This window comes from Bacillus rossius, chromosome 8, assembly GCF_032445375.1.
Source record: "Bacillus rossius redtenbacheri isolate Brsri chromosome 8, Brsri_v3, whole genome shotgun sequence".
Lineage (NCBI taxonomy): Eukaryota > Metazoa > Arthropoda > Insecta > Phasmatodea > Bacillidae > Bacillus > Bacillus rossius.
The window spans coordinates 48,072,949-48,085,554 of NC_086336.1; the positions used below are offsets into that span (position 1 = coordinate 48,072,949).

General features: G+C 41.6%; 1 long non-coding RNA gene across 1 annotated transcript; it reads right to left on the bottom strand.

Moving 5' to 3' along the window:
* Positions 1 to 230: 230 nt before the first annotated feature.
* LOC134534875 (uncharacterized) lies at positions 231 to 2,854 on the bottom strand. Its single transcript, XR_010075548.1, has 2 exons — positions 2,693 to 2,854; positions 231 to 2,603 (listed from the first exon to the last, which is right to left on the bottom strand). It is a non-coding gene; the product is annotated as an uncharacterized LOC134534875 (long non-coding RNA).
* Positions 2,855 to 12,606: the final 9,752 nt, after the last annotated feature.

Consider the following 12,606-nt stretch of genomic DNA (forward strand, 5'->3'; position numbering starts at 1 on the left):
TAAGCAAAGAAAGATTTATTCATAATCATACCAATTAAATAACATGACATAACACAAAACCATTTAAGTATTAAGTCTACAAAACAAGCTGGCTCGTGTGCACATATGCACAGTATTTGCCTGGAAGGAAAAGAGGGAGTGGGGGTGGTAGAAGCAGTGCATTGCATCAGGCTCTTTGAGGGACCCAGCCCCTAGTTGATGTCATAATGTTATTTAATTTAGCCAACAGGAACTATAAAAAAAATTTATTTCAATGTTTAAAGTTTGGTAATTCTGCACATTTTGTGTGTGTGTCAAGAACGCAACATCAAGGGGCAGTGTTAAATGTGTGGAGTTCGGAAGAAGTAAAACAAAATCAATATTAGGTATTGTCTCTACACAGTTTGAATTAATCGACAGATAGATGACATGACAAATTGTCCCCTATAAGGATTTTCTTTCCATTTAATTTCTTCAAATAAGGGACCGCAATTGTAGCCACCCAATCATCAAAAGTTGTGCCATCAAACCAACCTGATGCCGTTCAGTTATACCTGATTCCTTTTGGTCCTCCTCCTGCCCACAATGAGTATAAATTCAATGCTCTATATACCACATAACATGGGAGAAGTACCCCATCTCCCGAGGCTGCAAACATTATAGATGTGGATGATTTTGTTGAGTTCATCACTCGTTCGGGATATTTGCAGCTTCGCTTAGTGATGATAGTTTTCTTTCCTGGGTCATCACTCAAATTTGTTTCATCGAAATTTACTATGTTTGCTGGTGACACATTCTCCAGGGATTTTTCCAGGTGATTGAAATATGTATTTATAACTTCAAGAGATGTGGCTGCTCGTGACCGCTTAATGTTTTGGCATGTTCTAGGTGTGAAGATATCTTTATGCCTTTTGACAAAAACCTACAGCAAAATCTGGGCCAGTCATACTGTTCTTAAATTTTGGTACTGTTCGTCCCAGTCTGTCCAAATAGCCTTTGACAATAACTCTTAGGTCAAAAAGATCAATAGGGTATCCCCATTTTGCACATATAAAAATCCTGTCCACTATTATATCTTCATCTTCTTATGAGAGAACTGTTTGTCCACCTTCTTTGATTTTTTTTTTTTTCCTTATAACCTGCCGAATATGGTGAAATGAATGTCAAATTGTCTTCCTGCCTCCCTTAAACTAAGCCCCTTCTGAACTGCATCAATTGCTTGCTGAAGAACATCTTTGTTCAGTGGCCTGTACTGCTTTCCGCGTGATTTGGTTTATATTTTCTAGGCATTGTCTGTAGCGGTAAATATTTACAATCGCTGTAGATACCAAAAAAAATGCTAAAAATCCGAAAATACTTTTATTCTATGCTCTTTCACTTCCTCTTTTCAAATCAACCGGCGGAGATAAGAAATTCCAAATACTTTAGGAGATATCGAATTTTTTAATTTCATGATATGTAGAGTCGCGGTAGATGCCAAAAAAATGTAAAAAATCCTAAAATACCTTTATCATATGCTCTTCAACTTCCTCTTTTCATTAAAAGCGGCGGAGATAAGAAATTCCAAATACTTTAGGAGATATCGAATTTTTTAATTTTGCAATACAAGACCTGTGGAACCATTCGAGCGGCGCCATTTTTGTTATTTTGCCATGTGTTCGTGAATACGTGAATCGTGAATGCGTAATTAATAAAATGGTTGATTAGGTCAGGTCAGTTACATTATTAATACTTTCAAACTTAGCCGACATTAAAAATTATTTTGTGAATTAATTTTAATGGATGTTTAGTTTTAAAATATTTATAATGTAACTGACCTGACCAAACAAACCCGGACAGAGGGTGAACAGTAAACTAAAATGGTCGATTAGGTCAGGTCAGTTATATTATAAATACTTTAAAACTAAGGTGATATTAAAAATAATGTGAATTAATTTTAATTATTCTTTAGTTTTAAATTATTTATAATGTAACTGACCTTACATAACAAACCCGTAACAAAGGATGTACAGTAACAACTCACGTAAATTTTTTTGTTACTTATTACTTGCGCAACAATATCAAAATAACAAATAAGACTTTAAAATTAGAAACGTTAAAAACTCACGTAAGTTGGAGGCGGTAATTAAACACCGTTTTAAACAATAATTGAACTAAATAATCACGTATTAGTTCATTTGAATTCTGGCCTATCACGAACAATCACGTGACATCATTATCCAATAAAAAAATAGATACTCGTACGTAAACAAGAAACAATGGTGCACGCACGCCACAGGAATGCGCTGGTTTTGTGCTGAAATTTAAAAATTCGATATCTCCTAAAGTATTTGGAATTTCTAATCTCCGCCGCTTTTAATGAAAAGAGGAAGTTGAAGAGCATATAATAAAGGTATTTTCAGATGTTTAGCATTTTTTTTGGCATATACAGCGACTCTACATATGATGAAATTAAAAAATTCGATATCTCCTAAAGTATTTGGAATTTCTTACCTCCGCCGGTTGTTTTGAAAAGAGGAAGTGAAAGGGCACAGAATAAAAGTATTTTCAGATTTTTAGCATTTTTTTTGGCATCTACCGCGATTGTAAATATTTACCTCTGTAGCTATTCACCCCATGCAAGTCTGAAACATGTAAACAAAGACAATATTATTTTGTCATACAGTAGATTTATAAAAGACACTTAAACTAGGTACCACAGCATATCACTTACCTTCAAGTAACAATAAGGTAAATATCTATATAAGTCTGTCTCTGCTGAAAAAAACCTTATGCACAAAGTTTAACACATATTCCAAAACTCACTATAATTCACTTTGAGGTTATGTCACCTTTTTTTAACAAAAAACATGGAAAATATTCATAGATACATTGACACAACCACAGACTACATGGTACAAAGATAAGAGACATAATAATATAAATGTTTTTAGTGTACCCTTGATTTCATGATGGTTATTGTTGGTCATGTTGAGGTTTTGTAGCTAATCACCCCGCAGTAGCTATACACCCCATTTTACGGTATATCTTCCAAAAAAAAAAAAAACAATCTGCCCTTTTAAAATTATTTTTAACTGCATTTATTAACAGGCAAATTATATTTGTCTGCAAAGACAACATGGAGCACAGACATTGCTATTCCCTCCACTTTATAAACATATTTTGATATGAACAGCAGGTTAATTCATAATTTTTAGTCAACTATTTTAAATTATAATTATACATTTGCAACATCACGGTTTTTTTTAATTATTTATAATAATTGACTGGAAAGTATGCTGCTAGTATTTTTTTATTATTATTATTCTCTTGATAGAACCAACTCTGCCAATCATGGGACAAGATAGGCCTGTTTTTATTTCTCTTTTCAAGTATATCATATATGGTTGAGGCTTGCAAATTAAATCAATACATAATAGTAAATGGCGTGCTAGTGCTCAATCCCGTTCGCTTGGTGAGACTTGCACTGTTGGCAGGGATGGCAATCGCACACGTAGTCCCGAAAGTCACGCGCTAGGCCCGGCCAGTGGAACAGCTTCCTGAGTTTCCATTGAGTGTGATATGCCCCAGAATGACCCGCCATGTCATGGTTGTGGAAGTAGGTACCACAGTACCATCTGTCGTGCTGTAACATGGGTCTGCTAAGTGTACATATCACTGGGCGACATGGAAGACAAGACTTCCTTAACAGTGAAGCTGAACGCCAGGTATTCAGCTTCGACTGTGCTAATGCAACTGTTCTAGCCCATGATACCAGTCCGCCCATGAACTTGATGCTGCACCCAGTAATTGAGTATCTGTATTTTATTGTCACTCTACCAATCTGTATAGCTGTAGCTTAGTAACTCACAGTTCCCTTTTTTTTATCAAACACTAATTTAGAGTCTCTAGTCTCTTTCAAGTATCTGAACACCCTCTCCCAGCAAGCCAATGGCATTTTTGTGGGTGGTTGTTAAGTTGACTTAAGCAAATAACAGCGCAAGATATGTCTGGGCGAGAAAATTGGGACACGTACAGAAGACTTGCAATTGCTCGCTGGTATGGTAATGTCTTATGATAATTAACATTGCCACTATCATGTTCCGCTTTGCCAAGGTCTCTTAAGGATGGTCCCGGCCTTTGTCTTGGACATGCTCCCTAACAAAATGATGCCTGATATCTATATGTTTGGATATTTGGCTGGTTACATCGATTTTAGCTACACGGGGTTGAGACAGGGTTGCAGTCTGTCATGCCAAATTTATGAAGCATGCATTCTATGTAGGTAGTTCATCTGTTCAATAAAGTGTTGTCCATTTTCTTTCTCCCTTTTGGTTTTCATACCTAGACAATTTTCTATCAGAACGAGGTTTTTCAAGTTGAATTCGATTCTAATTTCCTCTGGAATTGCCTTTGAATTTGCAGTTCAATTGTGGAGATTATAAGGTCATCATGATGACATTCCTGTAAGGACTTAGTGTATACGAGGATTCAGCAACTTTCCGCTTTGTTTAGGTCCATACATAACCTTTTTTGAGCCACCAAACCTTGCCAGGCGGCCTTCTCTCAAGCTCTTCTGGAGGTTACACGTATAAAACTTCATCTAGGTGTCCATGTAAATAAATAGTTTTCACATCCGTATGCACTATATCAAGGTCTTCCTTTAATGCTAGTGCAAAGAGGTATCTTAGTGAAGTGTGTTTAATCACTGGTGAGAAGGTTTCCTCATAGTCTATACAGAGCTTTTATCCGCACCCTTGACTACTAGTCTACCCTTGTATTTATGTTCCTTTAAGTCAATGGCGTAGCCATTTGTGTATGGGGGGTGTTAAGAAGCATGGCCCACCCGTATTAAAGCGGGGGGTCCGGTGGTCCTCCCCCAGGAAAATTTGGATTTTAAGGTGTAAAATAGTGCTATTTTAGCAGTTTTAGGTTCTTAAATTTAAATATTGTATTGGTAAAAATTTTATTAATTTTAATATGAAATTTGTTTGAGTGATGAATAAGAAATTAATTAAAGATTTGGTGATATGGGGGGGGGGGGGTTGAAACCCTAAAACCCGCCCTGGCTACGCCCCTGCTTTAAGTCCAGTTTTTTAATTAACACCCATTTTGATTTAAGAGGCTTTGTGCCATTTGGTAAGTCTACCCATTCATAAGTTTCATTACTAACAAATGAAGATAGTTTGTCGGCACTCCCGCTGCCTGATTATGTTTAAAATAAATATTGAATTGAAAATGATCTCGGGGGGGGGGGGTGTTGACCTCGTGGCTGCAGGCAGGAGTGCGTCGTTAGTTTAAACTACCTGGGCTGTTCAGGCCACCCAGGACTCCTTGAAATAAAAGGAAAATGAATGAGTAAACACAGTACTTTATTACTGCTTGATACACTTGCTTGTCCAATGCCTGGCCGAGTCTGTCGTCAGACCATCGCGTCACGATCGGTTTTACACATTGAAGTTGCACGCGAACAGGTTAGGCTGCAAACACGTTTATAAAGTTCTATCCTGAGGCCGGCACTGACAAAACTAAGGCTGTGGCGAATTACTGCAGAACTGATAGTTTGCAACTATATTTATATTGTAATTGAAGTTAAACATGAAATGGCAAAAATATACGATCAAAAGTTCTTAAACATGAGTGAAATCTAACATACTACAATACGAATGTTTCAGATTTTGCATAAGCATTGCTAGATGAAAATTATACTAGAGTCACAGTAGCTCCTTAAAGGTTGATAAAGTTCTTATTACGAGGGTAGATTGCAAATACATATATTACACAGTCAAAGTTAACTAAATCGAAAACACGTTTATTAAAGTGTTAGTACACCATGACACTAAAGGCCTGCCAGAAGCCCTAATCAAACGACGATGAACTGGCATCGAAGCCTGGAGAAATGCGTAAGACACAAGTCCGCTGCCCGAGTACTTTGAACATTAAATTTACGTAAAATGCCGAAATATCCCTGTTGGGATTTAAATGATTAAGCGAAAAAACGCACGTAAGAACGTACGACTAAGTGGGGTCGGGCGCAGAGCTAATTGTAAAAAATTAGGTAAACTTACGACTATGGCGATGAACTGGAAAAGTGGCGCGAAAACTATAGGCTCTGCGTTCACAGAGCGATCGGCCCCTGTGAGCTCCCGGCGGCAACTGGCGCTAGAGCCCCACGTGAACTCGCGTCAAGACACGTGTAGCATGGGAAAACAGCCACGACCAGTTTCGGACTTAGTTGTTAAATTTTGTGATATTACATGATTATTTTGCAATTGCACATAATTCTCAGATTACTTCAGAATCTTTTAATTGTTATTATTTTGGTTTCTAAAAAGAGGAATTTCTTATTTAATTACACACTAGCGCAATGCCAAACCCGGCCGGGCGCTTTGGTCGACTTGCTGTTCGTCGCGGCGCACTTCAACTCATACGGCGAACATCACGCACGGGCGTGTTCGTTGCACTTACGAGTAAGTGTTGTTGGGACATAACGGTCTGTGCAACCCAGAGGGAGCATTGGCGGCTGGCATCAAGTTCTTCATCGATTGCTTCCCTCCACTTTGCAGCTTGTGGACTTGTCAAAGCTTTTCCTGGTGTGAGGGGCTCATTATTTTCTGCAGTAAAGTAAGTCATAAAATTTGGATTGGCAGCTTTAGGTCTTGGGGTGCAATGAGATCTTCTTAACTGTTGAGGACTGGAGGTTTCTTCAATGTCATCATTTTCTGTAAACCTCTTGAAGGACTCTTCGTCTAAATTTGCAGCGAAGTCATTGATTACCCTGTACTGCTTATATTCTGGTTCTTGAGCGATAAGTTGTTCATTATCACCAACAGTTTGTGAGGTGGGCTCGCAACCTTTCATGTTATAACAATAACCAATAAATATAATTTTCTCGGATTTGGGGTCCCATTTCTTTCTCTTCTCTCTTGGAATTTGGGCCATAGCTTCACAACCAAAAATCCTGAGGTAACTGAGCTTGGGCTTCCTTGAATACCAAGCTTAAAACTGTTTCTTTCATTCAATGGCTTTCATCAGGCTCCTTTTGTTGGAATGGACGAAAGTCGCTACTGCTTATGCCCAATACATTATTGTAAACCTGCATCTTGTAATAAGCACCGTACCTTTTAAACAATTTTCCGATTAGCACACTCTGAAACCCCATTCTGCTTTGGTGAAGCTCTGATGGTGCATTGTTGACTATTAATGCTCTTCATTTTCTGGAAACTGTAGAACTCTCTGTTTACGAATTTGTTCTCATTTTCTGAGCATGAGATTTTTATTTTGTGACCCTTCTTATTTTCAACAAGTACACAGTATTCTTTGAACACATTACAGACCTGATCCTTTGACCTCAGTAAATTCACATTTGTGTACCGAGAATAATTGTCTGTCAGGTTAAAAAGTACTTACTGCCTCCAATATATTTTATATCTATTGGACCACGTAAGTCCGTATGCAACAGTTCCAACTGCAGAGGACCAATTATGAGATATTTAGAAGGGACAGAAATAGAAATGGGGAGGAGTAATAATATGTGTTCGAGAGGAACTCATTGGAAAGGTTGAATGAATGGGTGAAAAAGTGGAAGTATTGGAATTATGGATCTGAGGCTGGGGAGACAAGTAAGGTTGCTGGCGGTGTTCATACTCCCTGGGCAAGGGGATGAAGACATCCAGGTGGTAATGGATAGGTTGGACATGCTAGGGGAGGATATGAGGGTGATTGTAACAGGCAATCTTAACATGCCATGGGTATTGTGGGAGCAGGGGCCAGAGGATATGTGAGCAAAGTAGCAGAGTTGGGCATCTATATTGGTAAATAGAGTACTGGAGTAGATGGTGGTGGAGAACACCAAAAATGTAAATGGGAGAGGGGAGGTGGAAAGTGGAACTCTTTAAGACGTGGTGCTGATACGACCAGTGGAAGTGGTTGTAAGCAGTATGGTGATGGATGGGATCGGTGACTACAGGATCCTGGTGGTGGAGATGGGAATAGGGTGGCGAGCAAATTAGGAAAGGAGGGAGAAAGTGCTTAAAATATTGGTTAGGGCGGATGAAATAGGGGAGGAGGCATTTTTGAAGTTGGAGTATTGTAAATGGATAATTATTGGTGGACTTGACAGAGAATGGGCCGCCTTGAGAGACATGCTGGTGCTGATGGTGCAGCATTTTGAGCTTGAAAAGAGGGTTGGTAAAGGGGGTGATCGTCATTACTATGGGAGGGAAATAAGGATGCTCTTAAAGAGGACGTGTAGAATGCTACATGCAAGGGCCAGAAGGACAGGAGGGGGAGAAATAAAAGTAGGGATGAAGGAGCTGGGTAAGGGACTGGAAAGAAAAACTGACGTCGACCGGGACTACGCCCTCCCTAAGCCCAATGTGCCTCATGCCGTCGCCATCCCTCTCCTTCCACCACCACCCTCTATTTCAAACCCCCCGAGCCGTGTGCAGGTGTGTGTGTGTGCGTGTGAGGCGCCAACAAGAGGCGGGAGTAAAGTCTGTGCCACGACCCCTTTTATTTTATTATTCAATTTTATGTTTACCTACCTATCTTTTCTTTGAATAATATTCCCTAAGTGTTTATGTTTTAATTGCTAGTTGTAAGGACGGCACAGCGCCCCACGCAGCAGGCAATGGAACTACCCGCAACTAGTTTGAACCATAATCATAATTAAAATAATCAATACTCAACTTAAATAATTAACGAAAACTTGGTATGATTTTATTATAGAAATTTTAGTGTATTTTTTTTAGTTAAAATACGTATTAATAAATAACAGGAGAGACTAATGGTAAAACCAGTGCTTTCCGGCCGCCATGCTGCCCTGGCCTCTTCAGTCGCTTCCGTTCGTCACCCGGGGTAGGATGCTTGGTGAGCACTGCGCAACTTCATATTTTTCTTAATTAACTGATCTTTTAACATCCGCCGGACTTTTTATCATTCTTAAACATTTTTTGTATCTGCGAGGCCTACTCCGGGTGGCCGACTCGTTTTAATAAATATTTAAGTTCAATTCGAACATTTAATCACGAACCGCGTCCTAAACTAACGAGGCCAGGCCATGAGGTGACCTGGTCAGCCTGTAAACTTATTCTCTCCCGCCGTTGGCGTTAATAACAGTTTCATAGTGTATGTAGGTGTAGCGCGATTGGAGAAGTGTTGTAACGTTGCTGAAATAAAAGGAGTAGAGCGACCGTGTGACTTTTAGTCGAGTGACCACGTGTCCCTGCTCCTGAACCTCGAGGCGTGTGGGACGCCTTAAGAGCCCACTGTAACGATATCGCGTGCTAAGGGAACTGAGCCTAGCCCTACATGGGTCACGTCACGCCCTGAAGAGAGTCTCCGTCGGGTCCACGTGCCCACATCACGTGGTGGCGCCCACTCCGACAATTAATTTGTTCGTTCCCTTACATCCCTAGTCACGACAAAACAAGTGAGGTAAGGGATGTGTACATGGAGGGGATCTTTAGAGCTATGGGCGAATGGTGAAGGGAGAGGAAGGAATAGCGGTACTCGGAGGAAGAGAGAGGCAGGAATGTACTGAGGGCAGGGAAAAAGCAAATTTGCTACAGGAGCATATGCCTATCTGTATTTGTAAGTGGTGAGGTATGGTAGTGTCGGAAAGTAGCAAACATGATATAGTGGAGAGGTTTGGAGATAAGGATGGAAGAGGTGCGTAAGGGGGGCCAGGAATTTGAAAGGGAGGAAGGCATCTGGGCCGGATGGGATAGGGAAATGTCACCTTAAGAGGGGAGGGTTTGAAGAGTTATGTAGTTACTGAATGGTGATGTTCCAACAATCTCTGGGGGAGGGGAGGTTGCCAAGTCAATGGAAAAAAGTGGTAGTGGTACCAATTTACAAGGGATGTAGGGATAAGACAAACCTAGTGAACTAAAGGCCAGTCAACTTGATATTTTGTATAATGAAAGTAATGGTGAGGCCGGTGAGCAGTTATGTGGTGGAAGTAATGAATGATCAAGGTTGTGTGGACGATAGATAGCAAGGATTCAGGAAAGGGTTTTTCGTGTGAAACACAGATGACAGGGATGCTGGAAGATCTGGTGGAAGCAGTGGACAGGTTGAAACAGATAATTGCAATTTTCATAGATTTCGAAAAGATTTTTTATAGAGAACCAACCAAGAAATTAATGGAGAACGTAGAGATGCTGGTGGAGGGTGAGAGGGTGGTTATCTGGGTAGGAGACTTCCTCAGGGATGGAAAGCAGAGTGTGAGGGTGGGTCAGGATAGGTTTTAAGAGGGGGAAATAATGTCAGGAGTTCAGCAGGTGAGTGTGTTGGGGTCCCTGTTTTTAAAGATAATAATGAACGATATTGGATAGGGGATGGAGGCCAGGATAAGAGTATTTGCAGACGATTGTGTAGTGTACCTATTTGGTGGTGGGGGAAGCAGTTCATCAGCAAGTTGACTCGAACAGACTGGAACAATAAACAGAGGAGAATGGGATGTTGTTGAATGTTGGAAAGACGAAGGTAGTTAGGTTTTCCAGAATGAGGGATGTACCGAGGGAAGTGTATATGTGGAAGGGGCAGGATATAAAGGAGACAGAAGATTATAAGTAATTGGGGGTGACCCTAAAAAATAACTTGGGTTGGGCAAATCGTTTCAAGCATTATAGAACTTGCCAAAATGGTTGATATGACAATGCATATATTAAAATACTGTTTTATAAAAATAATCTGTTATGTGACATTTGATGGAAATACAATCACCTTTACACACACACTCATATATATATAACAACACGTCGACCCAAGTGTCTCCTCGGCTCCTTCAGGCCGTTATGCCTCGTCAGCGTCCTCTCTTGCATTACTAGTGCAACCTAAGTGCAGTGCTACGAGCAGGAACGCACCCGCATGCGCCCTGGAACGTCCAAAACAGATCTTGTGTGTTGTAAATAATTTCTATTGTCCTTTTCTTTTAATACTTTTCATTTCGGGATTTCTGTATATATTTTAAAGTGCTTATGCTGTGTCATATCATGTAGATCTGCAAGCCTGGCCCGCCGCGCGAGTCGCGTCTTCCCCGCCGGCCCGTTTCCCCTTCCTCCCATCCGCAGCCCGTGCGGGCGGGCAGCGGAGCGTCAGTCAGTTGCCTACTGGGAGTCGCATGGAGCAGACCTGTTACACTCCGCTCCGCGAGAAGTAGCACGGGGTCCGGGTCGCAGCGTGGATGAAACGTTCGTCTACCGACGTGGTCGTCCAGGCTGTGACAGGATTCCTCGCGATAAACCTCGTTAACAATATCGCGTCTTCGTAACTCCGCAACTCATTCCGCTCGAGACGCACGCAGTGCACGTCTGGACCTTCCTACTTTCTTAACCTGTATATATCGTTATAGAGTCGTCTACGCATACATCATGAGTCGCGTACGTGCTACGAAGCACCGCTGAACTTTTCGTAACTGGTACGATTCGCTACGGGACCGCATTCGCTGTTACGCCAGTTCTCATTTTGTCACCAAGTGTTTGTTTCCGGGAGTCCGGGTCGCGGCAGAGGAGGACGCTCGTTTCGCGACGCGCCGGCCAGGCTGCGACAGGAGTCTTCACGGAATAAAGGAGCTCGTGAAAATGGACAGCATCGTATTATCCTTGATACCATCTACCATTCCTTCCACATACACAAAGTTCCCTCCTGGTCCCTTACTTTCCGGTCCCAGCCACATTGGCCTGAACTCACTCCCTCACCGACGAGAGCTACACGGGCAAATCAGGACAGTTCACCACAGGGAATTAGGGACCATAGACCGAGGGACGTCAATATATATATATATATATATATATATATATATATATATATATATATATATATATATATTTGCCATCACCCGACCTCTGTGTAAGGCCCGGGAGGTACCTGACGGGCGCTACGGGCGTCGCGATGCTGTTGTTGTCCGGAGGGGCGCCAGGCTAGCGGGCTGCTAGGCCATTGATGTCGGGTCGTGGGTACTCTGCCCCTGCATGCCCCGCCAGGTACACGGCTTGAAATCTAACCTGAATGGATTTCCCTTGGCTGTGAAGGCCGCTCGGCCGTGTGGAGGACGGAAGACTACGAAAATGATTGTAACACAAGTTGGTGAGAATTACGTTTAATTTGAGAGCTTCACCGGGGGTCCGCGTGGGTACACGTTACACTCTACACATTCACTCCGTGGTTCAGTCCCGCTACAAAAAATCTCAACAACACTTGGCAATGTCTAGCGGTTACACAGTTACACTTACAAAACGATAAAAAAAAACACAACACTACGCGACACTGAAATAATTACCATGGCAGTCTCGCGGGACGTAGGTCAATGCTCGCTGGAGACTGCCAGCGCCGAAAGTTAACGGGTGCAGGGGGGGCTTGATGAGCGGGCTCCTAAGTTCGGGGTAACACTTGCGTGATAGTGCAGCCGGCAGGCAAATGCACGGCGTCCTTAAATAAAATGCTCTCGTTGGAGTCGGCCAGTACCGTAAGTTTCGTGATCTGATACGCAGCGCGGTATCACAATGAAGACGGTCGGGATAGGCCCGGTTTCGCAAAATACGCACCGAGTCGACATGGGCAGCGGTGAATTTTAATAAAAGGATTTAGCTATAAAGGTATAGTGCAGAATAAAAATAATCAGTGAAACTAACTTAAATGCTG